The sequence below is a fragment of the Pteropus medius genome, unplaced genomic scaffold (assembly GCF_902729225.1).
Source record: "Pteropus medius unplaced genomic scaffold, Ma_sr-lr_union100, whole genome shotgun sequence".
Classification (NCBI taxonomy): domain Eukaryota; kingdom Metazoa; phylum Chordata; class Mammalia; order Chiroptera; family Pteropodidae; genus Pteropus; species Pteropus medius.
Window position 1 is genome coordinate 20,936,074 of NW_024356249.1, and position 24,177 is coordinate 20,960,250.

A 24,177-nucleotide genomic window follows, 5' to 3' on the forward strand; every position below is an offset into this window, starting at 1 on the left:
TTCCCAGTGAAGCTTATTTGTTATAAATTAGTTTCTTTATTCTCTTTTATATTATACCTAATGCAGATTTAAGTTCTTAGATTCAGATCACATGTTTCAAATTCAATATAAACTATTATTAGTATCATGAAAACACAGTTAAACAAATTCTATGTAGAAGATGTATTAAAAATAATTACTCTTTATAGATAAAACCTAAGTGATAATACTGGAACTACCAATTGTAAATATGTCCCTAGTTTGGTTTTACACAGACAGCTATTTAGTGATTAGTGAAGACAGTACAACTAGAATTCAGTTTCTTTTCACAAGTGGCTATGTCTTTATATATATATATATATATGTGTTTATATATATATATGTGTTTATATATATATATATATTATATATATATATATATATATACTATCCGACCAGATTATATATATATATGTGTGTGTGTGTGTGTGTGTGTATATATATATATATATATACATACACACACACACACACACATATATATATGTGTGTGTGTGTGTGTGTGTGTGTGTGTGTGTATATATTCCGACCAGATTTTATATATATATATGCACAATTATACCACACCAGAGAGTCAATCAGATAATGCAAATAATACAAATTTATTCTTATAAATGATGATTAAAAAACAAGACTAACAAAGATATAGATAGCAACAAAAAACCTGGTTGCAGTGTCAGACTTTGAAACCAGAAAAATTCAAGTTGAATCTTGGGTCTCTCATTTGCCTTGTCTCTTTGGTTAAGCTATTTAATTTCCCTAGAATATTTCCTCTAACAGTAAAATAAAGATAAGAACATCCATTTCACTCGGTTATTCTGAGAATTAATTGTGATAATGCATGTAAATACATAACACACAGTAACCACTCAAATTATCTTCCTTCACTCCTTCTCTCTTTACCCAGACGAACTTCTTCAAGAGACTTAATTATACATAACAAATTCCCCCCAGTTTATATGATTGTAAAGCTAAGAGAGGCTATCTTACCTGTAGTCTCTATTCAGACTTAAACACTAAAAACATTAAAAAGTTTGGGGGTTTCTTAAGCTATACTGAATCCTAGGGGTTTATATCATGAAGCAAAAAATAAAACAAAGTAATACACAATATCTACTTGTTAATAGTGTTCTATGAGTGCATTTATTCAAAAGGAATATTCTAGTACAAGTATATAACAAGCTAAAAATTTTGATTTTGTTTGTTGTGCTGTAGACAAACTGTCTGAGAAAATATGTCAAAACCCAACCCAGCCCAGCCTCACTGTAACTTAAGACCAATAAGGGCTGTCTTGCAGCAAGCTCTACTAGTACCTATTATTTGGTTTCTAACTCTTGCTCAGAAGATTCCTTGTGTCTTAGGCTCCATTCCCATTTTTGGTTTTGTCCATACTAGTAATCTAGTTATTATTATTACCATCATTATCATCATCATCTAGGTATTATCTTCCTCCAACTCTTGTTCTAGGTTCTAACCATGGTTTCAACTTGTTATCTAACTTCTTAAAGAATAAACTCTCTTGTAGTCCAACCATTCATCCAACCAAAGTTGGCTAACTTCTGGCAGTAGAAGAGGAGGGAAGTAAATGCACACTTAGAGTTTAGTGTGGCAAGTGTAACAGTAGAATACACAGAAGAAAAAGGACAGATATTATTGGTAGGGCATAATAAGAAAAGGTTTTCAAGAAGAGGTAATATTTAAGTTGAGTTTTAATGAATGAGCAAGAATTTAGAACGTTGAAAGGCTTCTCTAGGTAGAAGTGAGGCATGGGTGAAAGCAATGGCAAATTGTTCCTTACGACTGGGGTATGGGATACATAGAACACAGGTAAGGAGGAGCCAGACCGTGAGAAGGCCATGATTACTAAATTTAGAAGTTAAAAATTTCTTCTATCACCACTGCTTGAGTAGTAGGTAGAAAAATATAAAGATCTTGAAGGATTTAAGAAAAGTGATATGGCGAGATTTGAATTTGAGGAATATCCATGGCAACAATGCTAATTAGGAGGTTGTTGTGAACATTTTAGATTACTTGAATGGGATAGAGAGGAAAAGAGTTGTTGAGAGATGTTAAGAAATTAGAACACACAAGATGTGATTGATTACATATAGAAAATGAAAGAAAAGGAGTAATATAGATGACTCGATGATATCTGAGCAGATGGGGTGATTTCATTTATTAAGGTAAAGTAAACAGAAAGATTAATTTTGAGTGCAAAGGTAATCAGATCAAAGTTTAACATGCTGAATTTAAGTGTCTTGTGATATCACTAAGTACAAATGTCCACTAGGCTAATATATATGTGGTTCTTGAACCAGATAATGATAGACTCAGATTCAGATTTAGAAGTTGTTAGCATATCAATGATAGGTGTAATAATAGTCTAGATGAAGTTACTCATGAATCTGTATGAAGTGTGTAGAACGAGAGCAGAGAGTTGGACACAGAATTCTGAGGAGTTAGTTTCCTACACAAATATTTATTGAATATCCATAATGTGAAAGTCACTGTGCTATGTGTTGAGAAAATAATGGTGAATTAGTAAAATCAACCTTCCTTCTTGCTCTCTCCCCCTCCTCTTCCTCTCTTTTTTCCCCCCCTCTCCATTACTTCCATCAAAAATGTTTATTAGTCACCTACTATATGCCAGACACATACTAGGTGCTAAGGATACTATAGGAACAAGGCATAAAATTTCCCTATGTTTGCAAAATTTATATTTTAATGAAGAAATAAATTAGATCGGTAAACTGATGAAATGAATAAAATAATTATAAAACAATATGTTCTAGAAAAAGTAAAGAAAGTTTAAAAAGGAATAATAAGGAAGATCATCTTAGTATGGGTAGGAAAGATCTCTTTGAGATATAGCATTTAAGCTAGACCTGATGAATAAGAAGGAGCCACATACTGACAAGATCAAAGAGGTTTCAAACTAAGGAAGAAAAAGCTCACATACACTTAAACTTTACCTCCATGGAGTCTTAATTTTTTATGAGAGAAGATTTGGGACACGTTTGTCTGTTGTGTAAATAAATTAGTAGTAATGGAAGTATGCGAGAACATGAGAAAAAGGCAGAGCAAAGTCCTTTCATAGGTAGAAGGAGATGACATGACACCCAAAGCAACAAGTGGTCCAGCAACAAAATGAAAAGACAACCTATGGAATGGGAGAGAATATTTGCAAATCACATTTGTAATAAAGGGTTAAAATCATAAATATACAAGGAACTCATACAACTCAATAGCAAAACAAACAAACAAATAATCCAATTAAAAAAGGGCAAAGGTCTGAATAAACATTTTCCCAAAGAAGATATACAAATGGCCAACAGGTACATGAAAAGTTTCTCACTCATCATCAGGGAAATACAAATCAAAACCACAGCGAGATGTCTCCTCACACCTGTAAAGATATCCATTTTTAAAAAGACAGAAAACAAATGCTAGTGTGGATATAAAGAAAAAGTAACGCTGAATACTGTTGGTGGGACTGTAAACTGGTGCAACCACTATGGAAAACAGTACGGAGGTTCCTCAAGAAATTCAAAATGAAGCTACCATATGACCCAGCAAGGCCACTTCCCTGGTTTGTATCCAAAGAAAATGTAATCGATATTGCAAAGAGTTATCTGTATCCCATGTTCATTACTGCATTATTGACAAGAGCCAAGATATAAAAACAACCTAAGTGCCTGCCAACAGACAAATGGAAAAAGAAAGTGTGTTGTATATAGAAACAGTGGAATACTATTCTGCCATAAAAAAGAAGAAAATCAAATCATTTGAAACAGCATGGATGAACTTGGAGGGCATTGTGCTACATAAAATAAGGCAGACAATGACAAATACTTAATGTTATCACTTACATATGTTATCACTTACATGCGTAATCTGAAAAAATGAAAACGTGAAAGTCATAGAAAGTAGAAAAGTAGTTGCTAGAGGCTAGGGAGTGGGGTGAGAAAAATAGAAAGAGGTATGTTAAAGGGTACAAACTTTCGATTATAAGATAAATAAGATCTGAGGATCTAATGTATATACAACATGCTGACTATAGTTGATAACCCTGTATTGTGTAATTGAAATTTGCTAAAGGAGTAGAACTGAATTGTTCTCACACACACAAAGGGTAAAGATGTGAGGTGATGGATATATTAATTTACTTGATGGGGGTAATTCCTTCGAAAGCCTTTCACAAGGCATACATATATCAAATCGTCTTTTTTGTACACTTTAACTTACAATTCTCTTTGTCAATTTTACTTTAATAAAGATGGAGGTGGGGAGCAACAGCAAGGTAGACTATTCCTACATATATTACTTTAGCTTGTTGTTGATAATGATCTTTTCTTCCATTATGTCTTCTGATTGAATGCTGTGTGTGTATGTAAAAACCTCTTGTCTTCCTTAAAGCTTACATTAAGATAAATACCAAAAGATCAAAGATTTAATTGTAAAAAATAAAGCCATAAAAATTGTAAACAAAATACATGAAATTATTGTTTTATAATCTTGGAGGAGTAAAGGTCTACTAACAATGGCACAAAACTCAGAACCCATAAACGAAAATATCAATAAATTCAACTGCATTTTAAAAAATTTGCATATTTAAAACTGAAGTCAAAGTTAAAGGTAAATGATAAACTCAGAATTATAACTACACTCAAAATTTCCCTAATATGTGAAAAGCTCCTTTAGAACAAGAAAAAAGAACTGTAGAGAAATGGGCAAAGTACTAACAGTTTACAGGAAATGTCTCTTTTACGTATGAAAATCTATTCAACCTAATTCATAATAAAAAGAAAGCAAATTAAAGGTATTCTGAGAAGTCTATCATTTGGGAAATATAAGACCGTTAAATAACATTGTGTTGGTGAAGTTGTATAAAGCAGACATTAGTTTACGGAAATAAAAAATGGCAACAGATTTATAGATAGCATTTTGGTAATATCCACCAAAATTACAAACAAACATATTCTTTGACCAAGAAATTCTAGTTCTAAAAACTTATCCTCAGTTATATTTGTGCATATATGAAATGACATATGTTCAGAACTGTTTACTGATGCATTTTTGTTAGCAATAATAAATTAGAAACATCCTAGGTGACAATCCATAGGAGTCTGGTTAAATGATAACCATTAACAAAATACTATCTAGTCATAAAAGTGAGGGAAGAGGCTCTTTATGAGCTGCTAATGCAAACAATTTCCAAAATATATTTCTTAGTGCAAAAATCAAGCTACAAAACTGTGTTCGGAATGCTACCATTTGTGTAAAATATATACATTATTTGAATATGAACAAAATATCTTTAGGAAGACACCAAAGAAATTGATAATATTGGTTGTGTCTGGGGAAGGGAACTGTCTATGCGACGGGGTGGACAAATAACTTTTTGCTTTTTATACCTTTTGAATCTTAAACTATGTAAATATATTATTAATTCAAAAAATTTTATTGGCACATTAAGATTATAACTAATTCAGTTTTTTAAAAGAGACACTTTCCAAGATTACTGCTTCAAGGAGTCAATCAAATTCGCAATACATAATGGTAAATACTTCTCATCAGTTTTAAATTACTATTTAAAAAATCCTCTAAGCAAAATCACTGACATAATAATATAAAGTAACTTAGCTGTGACCCTAACGCCATGGTAATATCTAAAATATTTTGTTAGGCAGTGAGGTTTTCCAGTAGAATATATAGAAAAATGTTGCAAAATAGTATTACTAAAGCGCTAATTCTGATTTGAAATAAACATGTGAGAGGAAAATTATATAAAATGTATCAGATGTCCTCAGAAACACAGTGGAAATATAATTTATATCCATAAGGTACTTTTTATCTGTGGATATCAAAGGCTTGACAAATGCTATTATTTTATGCAATTGACAAAACCTGGACAATCACTATTTTTGTAGTAGACAATCACTACTTTTGGTTATAAGAATACAAAAAAATGCCCAAGTGGGTATCAAGCCCTGCATTCTGTCACTTAACAGTACCACTCCTTTAGATTCAGGCTTCCTGAAATTCCATCACATTTCTCTCAAAGACTAGCACTATAGCTTCAACATTCTTAACCTTCTCTTGAACACTGTTTCTGAATCTACTGATAAGAGATATCCAAACATTTACTGAATGAACCTCATTTATTCACTCATTCACTCTCTGAGGGAAGACAATTTTTTTTTTTTTTTTTGGCCAAAATGTACTTCATGAAGATTCTAAGCCTACAGATTTGTCTATCCAAAACTTTTGGATCCTAGACATGCATCTACAGCAGGTGATGTGGAAAGATTAAACATTACAAAAGTCAGAACTGATGAAGAGTTAAGAATACTAGCTATTCTTCTCATTAGGGAAGTGAGTGCTCCATATCCCTTTCTTTCCCTCTAGCCTCTTAGTTCCTAAGAGATCAATGCCTCTCTCCATTTTCTCCATGGGACACTAAGAGGAAAGAAACATGTTGGTATGAACTATATCCAGTCTCATTTCTAGGCATTTTAAACTCTTTGCTATCTTGTTTTTTCAAATAATTAAATTTTACGGAGTCACTAAAAAGTTTTGAGAAGTTTTCCATAATGAATCTAAATTGCTTCTCATTCTTATTCTATTTCTCAAGCCCCTTCCTTTTGGCTCTCCATCCCCTCACCTACCTTACTCTTCCCCACTTCCTCCCTCTCCTACTTTCTTACACCTTTACTTAGGAATGCATCATTTATCTGTACACCTTTACTTAGGAATGCATCATTTATCTGTACACCTTTACTTAGGAATGCATCATTCTTTGTTCACATTGAAACAATATGGTAGCTATTCTTATTATTGTGTCAGACAAAAATCTCTAAAGATGTAACTGTTGTGGTTTGATTACTATCAAAGTACTGTCAGTAAAGATATTTTCCTTTGGAAAGAACAGAAAAGGATTAACTAAATATCAGGTTGTGGTTGGATGGGGTGAATATACAAAGATAAAACTTCCCAGAGGGCTATTTTAAGCAGTGAAAAAATATTGAAAATGGATCTAGGTCTTGTGAACTTAGCTATAAGTGCATACTGCTTTGGGTACTTCTTAAGCTTCATAAAGAGGGCTAGACCACCATGCTTAATGCTGTTTACTTAGGACTTATTGTGAAATTTGGCACAAAATAGATACAAGCAAAATATATTTTGAAGAATAAATAAATAAATAAATAAATATTACTTCATGTTTCAGCTATATGTTTCCTCTAAGTAGAGACAGGATGCAGTGATTACAATGTAGAAAAATCCTTTACAGTTATTTCTAAAGGCATTGAAAATGTAATATAATGTTCTCTCTATTGTCTTTTCAACATAATAGTCCCTTAAATACTAAGCTGAAAATGAATACAGTTGGAATTTGATTAAAATTTTTTAAATCATTCATCTGAGTAGCTCAGTAAAAATTCCTGTTTCTAAATCAGGAACAAAATTCATTTAATATGCAAATAGGGTTTACATATGTGTTTATTTTGACATATTCATAAAGAAGCATCATAGAACAAAATAATTTCATTAGCTTTTCGATTACTCCTGAAAAATTCACTATAGATGTCTAAAGATAGCAGGTGATAAATTTCTTCTGCTTTAACCACAGAATTTTACTAATTTTATCTCAAATTATTTCTCTTCACAGAAACTTCAGCATTGGAAAAGGAATAATAGTATAAAAAGAAACAAAAAAAGCTGTTATTGGACATCTTTCATTTTCAGTAAATCAGTTCACATTAGAAAACCTCTGATTTTTATAGTTATTACTCTGTTCTGTGTGTTGCAATATGTAAAAATACTTACTATGCCATATTAAAATTCTTCTGTTTAAATGTCTGTCTCTCCCCTTACACAGTAAGATCCTTAAGAACAGAAAATATACACAGCTTCTAGCATGTTGCTGGTATACAGCAGGTCTTGATAAATGTTTACTAACTAAATTACACCAGAGATAAATGTAGAAATGTTTTCAAATTAACTTTTCTTTAAAAATTGTTTCTTTTAATATCACATATGTAATATATGCTTACTGTTGAAATTTAAATATTAAAATATAAAAGAAAAATCACCTATGATTCCATTACCTTCACTACCATCAAGGGTTAGTGCATCTTCATATTTTTAATACCCATTTTTAATATAAAACATATTTTATTTTATAATATGCATTCATTAATGTTCATTGGAAATATATAAAGATAGAATTAAAAAATCACAGTTTTACTATTCAAAGTTCACTCCTTTTGTAGATTTAGATAGTCTTTACTTTGTGTGGTCTGGATATGCAAGAATTTCAGTTGAAATGAGTTAGCTAAATAACATAAGTCTCCCTACAATACAGTTCAGATTTAGTTACCACAGTATATTAATTATGAAAAACTACATAAAGTATAAATTTTGATGCTAGAATTTCAGTCCATAAATCACTACATATGTAACAGATGCACAGGATGATCCTCAGCAAGGATCCAGTTGATCCATACTCACAGAAGCTGTGAAGATAATAAATGTGTATTGCTTTAATTTGCTAAGTTTTGAAAACTTGTTAGGCAGTTCTATAAAAGTAATATATTAGGCATAAAAATTTTAATTCACAAACTTTTTTCTTCAGTACTCTATGGATAAGGCCTCAGCGTCTTCAGGCATTTAGTATTACAGAGGAATACAATTTGAAGTCAGTTCATTCTACCTATCTGATTTGTAGGAAACCCTTTCCCCCATCTGAATAATTATAAAATTATTTCTTTTGTGCTTATATTACAAGAAATTAGCCAACATCAAGGTATAAATCTCTCTCTCTATCCTTATTTATGATTCGTTTGTTTTTAAGAATAATTTCTTGGATTTTATGTTAGATTACTGTTTCTATTTCAAAAGTTCTGATCTCCCATTCAAGAAATGGTTCTGTTCAGGAATTCCCTTTATTTTTAGGTTCAGACTGCCCTATCTATTATTGTCTCACATTTTAAAATCTTTGTACACTTCTTTTATTCTCTGGAGAATAAACATTCTTTCCCATATTAGGAATTTGATTTACAGTGTCAGTATTACTTTTAATTACTATATCTCCAAAACAAAATTTAATTCTGACATTGCATTTTAATTTCTCTGCAATCTTTATTCTACCTTATTTTTATCTCACTCTCTTCAAACTTATATCATTTCCTTCTTATCTCAATCTGTTCTGCTCCTATAGCTCTCTCTGTTTTATAAAATTTATGTTTTCTTGAATCCTACTGAAAATGGACTTTTCAATAGGATTTTTACAAACATTTTTACATTTCTTTTCTTTTGAATAATGCAGTAGAGTATTCTTTGAATGCATTCTTCCCCTCAGTAGAAAAAAAGTTTTTCTCTTATTCTACATCTTCCCATCTTCTTCTTCTTAAGTAATGACATATCCAGCCTTGAACTTGCCAACAGACAGCTTTGCCAGTACCTGGCACTTGGCACTTGGATTACAGGTGGATTTACAATGAGTCTCTATCCACATGGATAAGATTGAATCTTTTCAGTTCTGCAACCATAGCTTTACAAAATAGAAAGACACTAACCCAGTTTTCATCAGGTTTTCATGGAGTGGGGTTCTGCCAGATCAGGATAGAACCCTTACTCCCCTCCTCTCTGACATCATCATATAACAATGGAGATATTAAATAAAAAATTTTGGAAATAAACAATTCATAAGTTTTCAATTTTGCTCTGTTCTGAGTAGTACAATGGAATCTTGCTCTGTCCTGTAGTACACTTGTGTTCAACTAATCTTTATTTTACTTAATAAATACCCCAAAGGAGAAGAGTAGAAATGGTGGCAAATTGTATATGCCAAAGAGAAGAGAGAAGCTGTAAAGTCGTAAAGTGCTTCCTTTAAGTGAAAAGGTAAAAGTTCTAGAATTAATAAGGAAAGAAAAAATGTATGCTGAGGTTGCTAAGATCTATGATAAGAATGAATTTTCTATCCATGAAATTGTGAAGTAAACAGAAATTCAATTCATCCAAGTTTTGCTGTCGCACTCAAACTGCCAAAGTTATGGCCACAGTGCATGATAGGTGCTTAAAGACGGAAAAGGTATTAAATTTGTGGATGGAAGACATGAACAGAAAACGTGTTCTGGTTGATGGCAATGTGTTGCACCGGAAAACACTGAGCTTACACGAAGACTTCAGCCAGGGATCTCCTGAAATAAGTGGCCTCATTCACATAACTTTTATTGTCAGATATTGTTATAACTGTTCTAGTTTATTATTAGTTACTGTTGTTACTCTCTTATTGTACCTAATCTATAAATTAAACTTTATCATAGGTATCTGTGTATAGAAAACATATAGTATATATAGGCTTTGGTACTGTTTGCAGTTTCAGGCATCCACGGGGTCTTGGAACATATCCTCCATGGATAAAGGAGGACTACTGTACAAAAATCTCATTAACTGTAGCATTAAATAAAATAATGCACATGAAAAGCTTAGCATAGTACTTGGCACTTCGCAAGCACTCAATATTACTTTTCTTTAATTTGATTATGAATGTAGCACAGAAAACCCAATCCCCTCTAGATACACTGTTACCAAGGCTCCTTGTTTAAGCTTACCTCCATGTCTTTATTTATGATGATGCCCCTTCTGGAATACAATGCATTATGTTACCGCAGCGCCCCCCTCTATACAACATCCTACTCATTTCCTACCAAGTTGCTGTTTCTGACTGTGTATAAAAGGGCAAATGAGGAGAGGGCAAAGGGAATACCACTCAGATTGGGGCAAAATCCAGCCATGTACAGTTATTGAGATGTCAGTTATCTGATTATTACAGATCTCCTGGTTCAGAATAAGAGGACAGACAGAGGTTGTCTAGTAGCTCAATGGGTCTCTAATTTCACCAATTTCAAGAAATGTTTAAAGTTTTAAACATTTTAAACAGTGGAAATTTCTTGAAAATTCTAGGTCTAGTTTGACTATGGATTGCCTTTGGAAAATTTATCTCATGGCCCATAAAGCACAGGTAGCTACCTTCTTCGAGTTCAGGATCTGAAAATAAAACTATCAGGTGTACACATACAGATAACTAGACGTTGCCCAAACTCAATGCTAAATCCTGAACCAGCAGAGCTGCTTCTGTTACTGTGAATCCTCTCTCATTGAATGGCACTCTTATTTTCCCAGTCAGCTAAGCTCAATATCTCAAGGTAATTTTCACTCCTCTCTGTACGTCAACCCCATTTTCAATCAGTCAGTAATTACTGCCCAATCATTTCTACAATGCATCGCCAGGCTCCCTCTTTGTCATTCATACTCCCTCAAGTTTCAATTCCATACTTCACCATTTTTCATTTGACCTATTGTTACAGTCTTTGAAGTGGTCTCCCAGCCTCTAATGTCTTCCTTCTCCAATCAATACAACTTATTGTTGCCAGAATTTTCTTCCCAAAATACAAATCTCATCATGTCACTATCCTTGTCAAAGACTAAAAAGGCTTTCCAATCCTATAGAAGAGAGTTTTCTTTAATGAATGAAATTCAAGGTCTATCATTCCCTAACATAACCTCCCTTTCCAGGTCCATCTCTCAGAGATCTCTTCACAGTATGCGTCACTACCAGTGGGCCACCTGCCCACTGAGCGCATTGAACACCTTTGCTTTCCACCGGTATAGCTTCTTCATCTCAGCCTGGAGTGCACTGTGTTGGCAAATATCTCAATCTACCCAAACCTCATCCTTTCAGTTGGGGACCACCTCTGGGAAATGATCCCCAGAATGCTTGGATTAACAATGAATTTTTTTCTTTTCTACGCATTCACTTCAACTCATTTTTTCTATTATATTTATCTCAATCTGCCTTTTATTATGATTGTTTATACATAAACCAGACTAGAGAAGTGATTTTGCTTCATTTACTCTGATCTTCCACAATCCAGCGAAATGTTTTTGCATATAGTAGTTCAAAAATTAATTCCCAGAAGTTATCAGGGTTAAAACCTATAATATAGTAAACACTGTTTTATCATAATCATTGTATTAAAATATGCACATAATGTGCTCATATTTTATATAAAAATGAAAATAAATGAAGACTATAATTTTTACTTTTGGAATCCTCTGGTATTTTGGGGTCACTTAATCTACTGGGAGGATATAATAGCAAGATAAAATATGTAAAAGTGAGTTTCAAGGGCACAGTTTGCCCTCTTGCATAATAATTACACTTAATTTAACTCTGTGTTCTTGACAAGTAAAACTTTGTGTTAAATCATACTGTGGGCTTCTTAATATTTGTATAGCATTTTAAAATTTACAAAGTATTTTCAGATTTTCATACCTTAGAAACCATCATTATCATCTATTTTTCAAGGGCTCAGAAAGAACAAGACAGGCAACAGAATAAAACAGAGGAAAAACTGGAACTTGAATTAATTTTTTAATTGTTCCAAATCCAAGGTGTTGTTCATCACTTTTACTATGGTTTAATTTTGTTGCATCCTCAGAGTCCCTAAGAGCCCCATTTCTGAGTACTGGAATTATGGTAGTCTTTATTAAAGACCTAAATAGGGTTGGCTACTCAAGAGGGTGACCACAGAATTATTTAGACATGTGTGAGAATAGAAAGAGGCAATACGGCTAATTACCAGAGGAGGTGATTGTAAACCAGAACAGTCCTAGGCAAACTGAAATGTGCAATCTATCTACCAGCTTTAACATTTGAGAGAACCATATTTTCTCCCCTGTAAATCCAAAGTATAGAATGTAATTTATGAATTTTTCTATCTTGAAATATTTATTAGTTCTGTTGGAAAACTGTATTTTATAGCAATGATATTTTTAAAATCTAGATTTATTTAAAATATTTAGTGTAAAATAAACTGTAAAAGTATTTATATGCCAGTTTGGAGTGGAAAATTTGCCCATCCTCCCAAAATAAGCATAAATAAACATAAACAAATCAAACACCATTCTGGGAATAACAAAAATCTTAGGCATATTTATTCAGTACTTAATGTTGCAAATGGTCATATAATTAGTTGATTTCAAACAATATGTTGAAAGCATCCTTGAATTTCTGGCATTTCCAAAGATTTTGCACTCTCTCTGTATTTTTGCTGATCGATTTTTTTTAGAGGACTTTGATTTTTACTTAGTTATTTTTGACAAAGTTGTATATATGTAGAGTGCAAAACATGATGTTTAGATAAATGCATACATTGTGAAATGACCACAATATAACTAATTAACATATCTATCACCTCCCACAGTTAATATTGTGTATCTGTATGTATGTGCTTGGTATAAAAACTTAAGCCCATTTCTCTTAGCAATTTTTAAGTACACAACACATTATTATTAACTATTCGTAATCATCATAGGTCTCCAGAGCTTATTCATCCTATAACTGAAAGTTTGTACTCTTTGATCGATATTATTTTTTTCTAATTAAGAACTTTTAAAACACCACACAGTGGAATCAAGGGCTACAGACAGATTTACAACAATATTAACATAACCTTGGTTTTTAGAGTTTAATTATTTAAAAGGGTTTTGTAAGGCTTTAATGTTAAGCCTTACCTTCTTCTGGCAAAATTTAAGTCACTTATAATAATCTAAATTTCTGTAAGTAAAATCAGTCTTCTATTACACAATATATTAGCTACAGGCCAATCATTCTTTTTGTAAAAGCACTTAAATTTTTTAATATAAAATTTCAACTTTCTAGTCTATGTAGCACACTGAAACTTATCTGTTAACCCAAAATGATGAAATGTCTTCAAAGAAATTTGCTCTCTGCCTATTCAGTCATCATCTAAAATATTCTCCCAATGACAAATCAGGTAGTTCAAGTCATTAGGGTAATATTTACTGATGACAGAAATGCCATAAATAAAAGGTCAGGGATAGTTTCATTCTTAGGATGCAAGTCAGGTTTTCCTGAATTCCTTTCATCTCAGTTTAGAACAGTAATTTAACACCCAAATAATAGTGACTATTACATTTTAATATAAGTTAAGTGCTCTGAAAACATTTTTAATGCTCATCAATTAAAGGACTCCTTTTTTGGTTTTACAATAGTGAATAGAGTTTTGATATTAATGAATGTAACTTTGATGTCTGCACTTGAGCCTTGTCTTTGATGACCTCACATCATTCAACTTACTCTTTGTCATTAACTAGATCCACTAAAAAGCTGGCATCATAGTCGAAGGTAAGGTCTCATTAAAAAAAAAAGACTGCAGTGTCATCGTTTTGCAACATACACTGTCCTGGTGATTCAACTCCATGCCACAATGACACCAGGATACGAAACTTTTGTACTCAAGCTGCAAATTGGTCTATAATGTTTTGGGGTAATTTTTAGAGTTATTCACTAGTGTAGACATAACTGTGAAGTAATTTCATAATGCCTTTAACATACAATTGCAGAGTTTTCTATTTTCAGGAGTATTAATATTTACATATTTATACTTACTTGTAGACATATCTAAGATATAAAACTGTGGATGCCTTACAATTGAGAAAAGTGAGATGCCTATAAAAATGAGGAAAGATACACTGGTTAGCCTGTCCTTGGAAAGTAAACCCAAGGTAGAACTAACTATCCATCCCTTTTCCTTAAGGGAGCTTTACCACAAGAGTAGTCATGATTATGATAACAGAATCCAATGAGCATCAGCATTATAGGGGATAAATTTATTCTAGCACTGCTTTATTTATAAAATTATTAAATAAACATGAACAAAAAGTTTTTAATAAGCTAACTATTGGAAATATAGGAATATAAGAGTAGTGTCAGACCCTGAAAAGGTAGGATTCACAGAAACATTTTCACACTGTATCTGAGTTAGAATCGTCCACTATCTATATTGGCATGACTAGATGAGACAATTATTGAGTAAGTGCACAAGTACACATTTTCATAGAGCAAAACCTATTCTGCTTCTTCAGTAGAGTTGACTGTTGCACGCCTGCTGGTTGAAAGGACTCTACAAGTTTTATTACACTTGATTGAAGGCATTTATCCTAGCCAAATGGCCATCACTAACCCACAAAGTCCTTTTGTGCTCTGGATGGATTTAGTCTATCAAGCACATGACTTGGGAAATAGAGGGAGGCTGGATTTTGGTCCCATATATCTGATGACCTGGTGTTCTTGTGTAGGGCACAACTTACACAACTGTATCCAGTCACCTAGCTTGGACATACACTGGAATAAGTTGCCATCTTTGCTGGCATTTATGGTGATTCCTGAATGTAAGAGCCTTCTGCAAAGATTTTCAGTGTATAATGATATATCTTAATAAACTGACAAAGAAATAGAAGCTTGAAAATAGACTATAATGTATGTGACACTGTAAATAAATATTACCTCTGTTCCACAGATGAACAAATACTTGTTTTTAAAGAGATTTTAGAATACATTCCAAGACTTATATTTGTGACACTTGAATAAGTTTGCCTTCAAGGAATGCAAACTTGGAGAGTAGGTGGGCTTCTGGGCTTCGGGGAGAGCTATATACATCTTCCAGAGAGGCATACTAATAAATAAATCATGGCACTTTTCCATGTTCAGAGTTGATAACTATAACCTTTCAGATTTATATGTAACAAACTGATTCTTTTTTAGAGGCTGTACACAAATACATCACTTTACATTTACAACAATTGAAATTACATATTTTATATCTTAAAAGTATAAGCATTGAGGGGAGCTCCCAACTGTTTTCATTAAAAACAAAGGACACAAACAGGCTTTATTTTTGAACTGTAATGATTTGGATTATTTCTGATTAACAAAAAAATGGTCTGCTACTTCAGTGTCTATGATTACATTATAGTACAATGGAGAAAAGTCACTAACGGGTACTTCTGAGGTCAGGACTGACACTGTAGCATTTAAATTTGTTTATTAATGAGCTTAGAACTGGGCTCCTTCTTCTAGAATGTCAAGACCTATTAACGGTACAAAATCTGAAGTACTATTAAAACCCTAAACAACCAGACTATCTAAGAATATCATCTTAATGTATGGCCTCTGAAATAAGTAACCCTCTTCCAAATGCCTAGGACATGTGTGGAGGGGAGAACTTAATCAGAGGAACTGTCATAATTTCATCAATTACAGGAGGAAAACAAGATATTCAAAATGCTGAACTACAACAAATATAAGTGCACTTTTGGTCACTGCTTTTTGAAGAAGAAAATATCGTGCATAACAGCTCGAGAATGTATTTAACATACATTATATTTGCATGAATTATGTTTATTCATATGGTTAGATACATAATGGCTTGCTTGATAAATGGCTGATTAGTTTTATAATCAGCCCAAGAGGGACACGCTTCAAAAAACTCTCCTGGGGGCATCTGACTTTTCAGATATTTTCTATTTTGCCTTTAAACAGTGAGACATGGACAGATTTGGGGACCCAATCTTATCCCCATCTTTCAGTCTGGGCATTGCTTTCTCAGGCTGCGATGTCCAGAGAAATTGAACAGTCAGTCACCACAAACCTCAGAGTTCCAAGAAGCACAACCAAGTTGCCAATGCAACACCACTCCAAGGAAAGAGGGATTTTCACAAATAGAAAATATTTCAAGGGAATCGTGATTTCTTTCTTTAATAATATGAGGAAAATGTAATATTTCTGATGAGCAATAATTACTGCAGATACCAGCCTTTGATGATGAAACTATTTCTTCCACCTGAGACTGCATGACAGATGTTCAGATGTGGAACATGCCTTTAATATTAAGGGAAAAAGTTTAAATATTTCCCTATTGTTAGATAACCTTATTCTGGTGGAACTATTTTATTTTTTTCACTTCATGTCTTGCCTCAGTAATATTCCCAATTCTTATTACTAATCCCTTCTTCAAATTGACTTCAATTGTCCCATATTCTGGATGTGCAATCCTCTTATACCTTTCCAAATCAATTTGCACTCTTCAGTATCACTGATTACACTGTATCATAATGATCAGGCAATCTGTCAATCTTTATATCTTCTTTTTTGGCTCCCCATACTGTAATCTCTTGAAGATTAGCCCTGAGGATTATTTATTTTCCTGTAAGCCTGAACAATATATTTGCTCCTTATTTGATATTCAACTAATGATAAATAAAATAAAGTCCTTACAAAGCAATTTACTTTCTATTACATACCATCATAAATATCTTTACCCTTTTATTAAACTTGATTTTGGTTATCTATTTGCCTCTGTTCTTGCCATTATCATAAACTCCTTTCAGAAAGGAAATAACTCAGATTGTGAAAAAAAGAATCTTCACTACTTTTAGGTAGAAAATTCTGAGATCAGTATTATTTCACTGGAGACACAGATCTGTGTTCAGGTAAGAGTTCAATGTTATTCTCTTTCTGATAATATAATTAAAAGGGTTGCTGGGGTCAAGAAAATAGAAAAACTAATATAGATACATAGCGGTCAATTGCAACATGGGAAGTTAATACTGGAAAGCCTGTAGCAAGAGAGTATTATAATTAAGATAGAGAAATTAAAATAGCATATCAGTTACTAGGCAGGAATGACCAATTAGGGCAAGTATTATGTAACCAATTTTATGAATTATAAGAGTGCCTATTCATTATTATGGCTGTTTCCTCATAATATAAGTTCTTCATGTTATAAATAATTTGTACTTGTTCCTTGCAAAGATGAACACAGCTTTAAAGATCGAAGTACTGAATTTGAAATCGTGATATTTAATAATGTGTTCATATAGCTTATGATTTCTGCCACTGCTTAATTTTGACTTTTTCTTTTCTGCAAGAAGTTTATAACCCTGAAAAATATCTTTATCTAGTGAATATAAAAAATATATCCAGGTAAACACAATGAAGATTTCATTTTACCTACTGGCATTTAAAAAGTAAGTAAATTTCAATTCAGTCTTTGGAATTATAACACAAGTCATGCCTAAATAAGAGGTCTCAACAATATAGTTTATTTCAACATACACATGTTCTTATGAATATAGACTTTGCTTCAATCCTGCCACCTTTAAGAAGCCTTCAATAAAAATTTGGAAACAAAAATTTTGCTCCCCTAATGCTTGTGTTTTAATTAACCCCATTATTATAATTGACTATCACTGGTTATTTTCTGCTTTTGCAAACTTCTTGCTTATAGTTTATCTTACTCATTTGCTTTATGTATAGGTTATGTCAATAATGGAATAGTTTCAAAGTGAGAATATTCAACCCAGTCAGTATCTCCCCTGCTCAACAATACATTCAATCTGCCATTCATTTGCTAAGCATGATTGAAACAAAGCACTGATCAGGCATCTGTGAAAAAATGTATAAAAGTACTAATTGTGAGTGACAGCCAATTAAGTTGGGGTGAGAGGTGAGGGTGGGGTGGGTAGCCTAATGTAAATGATTTGCCTAAACTGATTCCCACAGGACACTTGGCAAATTTAAAAGGGGATTGAATTTTTTTTTCTTAAAAGAGTTTACATTTTGTATATTTCATTATATAGAGGAATTATGTAGAAATGATTTAAATATCAATTAAACTGATTATTGGAGAATGCATGTTAATATACAATTTAAATAGGCCATATTTTGATACATAACAATAAATCAACTGTTATTATTTGTTTTCTGAAATGTGTATATATTTATATCTTCAGTTTTCTGAAAGATACTCATTTTATAAGATAGGTGCTTGTAATTTCACCCTATAGCAATGTTTCCAAAATAGACGTGGAAATTTTTTTAGATATATTTAAGACCTTCATAATATTTAAAGATCTTATCTATCAATGTTTAATGGGTCAATCAACTCATAAATATTTATTTAGTATCTATACTTTTTTTAGCATCATATAAATAATGAAGGATACTACTTGCATTGCAAGCTGCTTCACTACAATCTAATACATTTTATTGTTAGTTAAATTCTCTATAAAAATTTTCATAATTTTATATATACATACATATATATATATATATATATTTCATAGTATATAACAGTATTTCCAAAAAATGAATTACAGGAAAAAAGATACTCTGCACAAAAGAGGATCTGTGACCAAGTAAAATTTGGAAATTCTTTTATATGTAAAGATTCAAAATTCATATTACCAAGGGATTGACAACCAGAGAACACACAGTCTATAAACATGAAAACTATTTAACTTCTTCAATAGTCAATAAAATGTATATTAAAACAATAATAAGAAATTTTTGATTGATTATATTAGGGAAGATAGAAAAAAAGATAATCTTGAGTGTTGACAAAGAAATAGGGAAACAGGCATGCCCAAATATAGAATGGGCAGCGTGGCTGGTTGTTCTGTACATTGGTACCAACTTTCTGGCTGGGAGTACATATCAAAAATAATGTTTACATTTTGATCCAGCAATTCTTTGATGACTGAACTCTAAAAAAAAAAAATTAAGGATGTGAAAACACACATACACACATAAACTAAGTTTGGAAATTTTTTTCTGGGCTATCAATTTTTTTTTTTACACCTACAGCACCCAGTCTTCCTAGGTGGTCTCCCATTCACATACTAACTAGGCCCAACTGTGCTTAGCTTCCGAGATCAGACAGGATCACGTGTGTTCAGGGTGGCAAGGCCGTAGACTCTGGGCTATCTTAAAACTGTGTGGTATGATGAGATAATTTTTTTTTCCTTATCTGTATTTTCTACTTTTCAAAACTGCTGTTTAAAAAAGATACATAAAAATTTCTTGACAAATTGTTTAAAATCATTTAACCTAATACTGAATAAAATAAGCCTCTATTTTTAAATAATGAATACAACCAAAGTAAAAACTATTCAACTTTGATCTTTAACAGTCAATCTCCTGAACCTTATAGAATTTATTAATATGGAATCTAAGGAACTGGACAAACACAGGTATTTATAACTGAGTGACCAAAACTAAAAACAATAAAAACAAAGAATAGCTCAGATGACCCTCAAATGTTTTATCATTCAGTCTAAAAAGCTGACTTTGGTGCCTCGATTTGTTGCAAGGAAAGATGAGAGCTAACTCATTATGTGAAGAAATCTCTTGAGGTGAATGGACATTCACAGAAATATCAAGCTGATCTCAAAAGATGCCAATTTTTAACATAATATAATACTGCAACACTTTCATCCTCTTAGATATGTTACTTGTACTTTTATAATTATACTATCCATTGTTCTAAAACAATATATCCTTAAATGTAGAATCCTTAATAGTCCAAAGGGACAGGTTTAAAGTAGTTACAGACTATTACCATTACTTGAAAGTAAATCTAGAGAAGAAAGGCTAATCAAGAAGGAGGGCAATATTTACAGATTTGGATTAAAATAGATCAGTAAAGAAAATAGAACCTGATAGATTCAATAGAAATGAGGAGTGATGCTATCTCATGAGAGGCAAAGATGAGAATGTAAATTAAGAATAACCATTTGTATCTCCCTAAAAAAAAAAAAAAAAGTAAAAAACGTCTTCTAAATAAAAGGCATTATGTTTTTATGTTTATGGGAACTCTTGCTTCTTATGGTATGTATTTCATTCAAAATCAAATTGAAGCATACAACAGATTATTATACTGCTCTAGATAAGCACATAGCGAAGCATGAACTCAAAATAATAAAGTAAAATGATTACTGATAAAAATAATACATACAACAATTATTTTTAGAATTACATAAAGAATAAAGGCATTATCTCTAAATATTTCACTAAGTATGCCACATAAAAGTAGAGATGCTAGTTCATGTAACCATAACAAATTTGGAAAGTATTTTTTAAATGTAGAAAAATATTTTAACATCTGTATTATTATCTGATTCAAATCTCACAGTAACTTATTTAATACTTAATAGAGCCTCAGTTATTTTTATCTTTTCTCTATGTGGTCCCATATGGTAGCCACTAAACACATGTGGCTATTTAAATTTATTTTTAAATAAATTAAAATTAAATAAAATAACACGCAGGTCCTCGGTTACACTAGCCGTATTTCATGTGCTCAGTGCAGCTAGTGGTTCCTCTGTTGAGTAGTGAAGATATAGAACATACCCATCACTGTGAAAATTTCTATGGACAGGGCTGCAGAGACTGCTTGAGAGAACAATCATACCAATAACCAGGGTATAACCCTGTGCATAGATTCTAGAATCAAACCCCAATGTAGCGAGTCGGTTCAGGAATGGCTATTCCCATTTTATAGATTAAGATCCATGCCCAGAAAGATAAAATGCTTTTGCTGAAGTCATATATGGATCACAAGGCAGATCTATGAACTGAATATTACTAAAAACTATACCACTGCCACTAACTTAATCTTATTTAAATTGAGTGGATATAAACAATCTCCAAAAATACTTTGTATTGAAATTTAGACAAATGTTCAAAGGCTAACTGTATTGCTCAATACAGAATAACAGAAAAAGTGCAACAAATTCAGTAAATCAATCATCTGAAAACCTAATTAATCCAGCAGATAGTTTGGGTGAATATGCTATAGTTGTCAAGTTAATCAGTATCCACTGCCTGGCCTATACATGATAGACATAATGAATTTTAACTTACTCTACTTTATTTAGGAAAATACTACATATAAAGCAGTATTTAAAGGAGATCTTTACTATAAGTAAAAAGATGATTGCCAGACTGTTTTGAGCATAGAATGTATTTTGAAAAAAGACACTGTATTAGTAATAAAACAATTTGAGAAAAATAAGTGTCTTGAGGTACAGTTTCCTTTGTAGCTTGAGATTTCTGAATCTTTGACTTCCCTAGAAAAAGCACATAATATAATTATAGTATGTTATTAAGAACAAAATAATTATGTTTTATTTAAAATAGGTTGTCTGAATTTTCAAACTAGTTTCCCTTGTCCAACTGAGTATATCCTGTATGGCCAAGAAGAAAACACACATACCTACTCTTTCTCTACTTATCCCTAGATATTAATTCATATTTCTCTTCCTTAGCCAAACGCAAACACCAGCTCTTATCATATTCTGGCAAAGAGTTGGCCAACACTTCTATGGTCAAAAAATTTCAGAGCAAGAGTGACTTCAATTGTCAGAGATCTGCATACAAGAAGCACCACAGCAGAAACAGGCTTAAGAATTCACACAGGACCCACTGGGCAGCTTGCAGGCAGCACGAGAAAAACCTGGATGTATTGGTATAACCCTGTGAGGGACTTTCTGATCCTGATCCATAGTTTGGAGAGTCAGTTTCAAGAAATAGAAGGCTTTAGGGTTTGCTGCAGGGCACAGGATAACGGCAAAGCTCTTCCCTTTAATATTTGGTCAAGATCATGAATTTAAATTTTCATGATAACCTCACTTGTAGGCAGAATTTCTTTGGGTTATATTTTGAATAGTTAGGAAGGAAAAAAGTAACTCAAATTGTTTTTGGTAGGAATCAAAACTATCTGAACTAATTAAATGAAATGAAGAATGAAAAAATGTGCTCTAAAGGAGATTTTGCAGATCTGTAAGCCATAGCTCACTCTGCTCTTGAGGTAGGGGTATGTGGCATCAGAGCCCATCAGATGGCATTCTGTAACATAGACATGTACATAGCAAGTGATCATGAATATTTATTACCCACATGTATTATAATATTATATTTAAAGAGAACTATTGACTTCTAGCGTAATATAACACTATAAGCACTCAAATCTACTTCCCTTCTTTCCTTTTGTTTTAAAAATAATAAAATTATAACTGATGAAAGGGAAAAAAAGAAAAAGTAGCAGCAGAAGACCAGGAAATCTGAGAAACCAGGTAGAAAGTGAGCAGGTGACAAGCAAAAGAGTATGAAAAAATGCAGCCCAAAGTACCAGTAGAAAATTCTTACTTCCCACAGAACACAAAGGGCAAGGATGAGGCATAGTACAATCATCCTGAGAATTCATTAAAATCCACCACATAGAATGGGCAAGCTTGTAAAACACCTTCTCCTCTCACACCCTCTCCAAGTCACAGAGCATGCCTTCTCAAAGAAATGGCTTTTACCCACAGGATAAAGTCTAAGATGTGCATTATTAGTCTAAGAAAACAAACCATCTGTCTGGAGAAAGCACCTAATATGGTGTAAGAATGTGAAAGTTAAGCAGAACAGAGTCTAGAGTTAACTCCCAGCTTCAATTACAGACTGCAAGTTAAGTCAGAAATGTCAAAGTAATACTGTCTTCACTTTGGCAATACTGGCAATTTGGGGCACTCAATACTGAAAAGAAGACCCTAAAGTGAAGCCTGCGTCTCAACACATTCTCATTTAAGGGAGAAAGTTATGTTGAAAGAAATCTATACAACCATGCAGAAAATTTACCCCAGCTACTAGTCCTATTAATTAGCCTCATCTTTCATTCATATATTAAACCAACAACCAAAAATAGACATTTAAAGAAAACCAACAACATAGAACAGAGTAAAAAGACTACCAAAATGTAACAAGTTGCAAGAAATGAAACAGGTAAGTCCAGGAGTAGAAGAAAGCTTTAAGAATCTTCTAATTTATATCCTCAGAAAAATTTTAGTGGATCCATAAATCTACTAAAAATAGCCTCCTAGCTTTTTAAAGGCTATCATTATAGCAGAGAATCAATGGATTAAAAAAAATAGATATTTAAGTTTATTATTTGAGAAATAAAGATAACAACTGGAAGAGCTCAAAATAATAGCAAAACTAGCAAAAATTGGTAGTGGTGAAATATTACTAAATTTCTATTCTTTTTATAGCAAAGAGTCAACATATTCTATCTATAGTTGATAAATCAAAACATTGAAGCAGTATGTTTCTAATGATAATATGCCGTAGCAAGTTCAGAGTTAACACCAGTTATTTGGAGCAAAAATGATATCATTTGAATTCAGTTCATTTTTCACATCAACTAGCATATATTCAATATGCTTGGAAGTCTTTCTAATGACAAATTTAAAGCAGTAACCAACCACCAGAAAAGTAATCCCCTTCAGATCCCAAAGAAAAACGTCTTGGGGAAAATGTGAATTGTAAGTTACTTGAGGGCAGAGAGTATTTCATTTTCCATTTTCAAGAGATATAAAAACATAGAAACTATATAAAAGGTGTTTTCTTCTGGATCTGGGGGTGAAGAGCCACCACTTCTTTACATTTTTGGACCATTTTGTATATAC

The 24,177-nt window shown here is 32.4% G+C and overlaps 1 protein-coding gene and 1 pseudogene across 1 annotated transcript in view; both read right to left on the bottom strand.

Annotated features, from left to right (window-relative positions):
- FOXP2 (forkhead box P2) overlaps window positions 1–24,177 on the bottom strand; it is a 518,125-nt gene that overhangs the window by 72,436 nt on the left and 421,512 nt on the right. The gene's annotated exons all lie outside the window — the stretch shown is intronic.
- LOC120601340 (uncharacterized) lies at window positions 19,526–19,644 on the bottom strand (annotated as a pseudogene).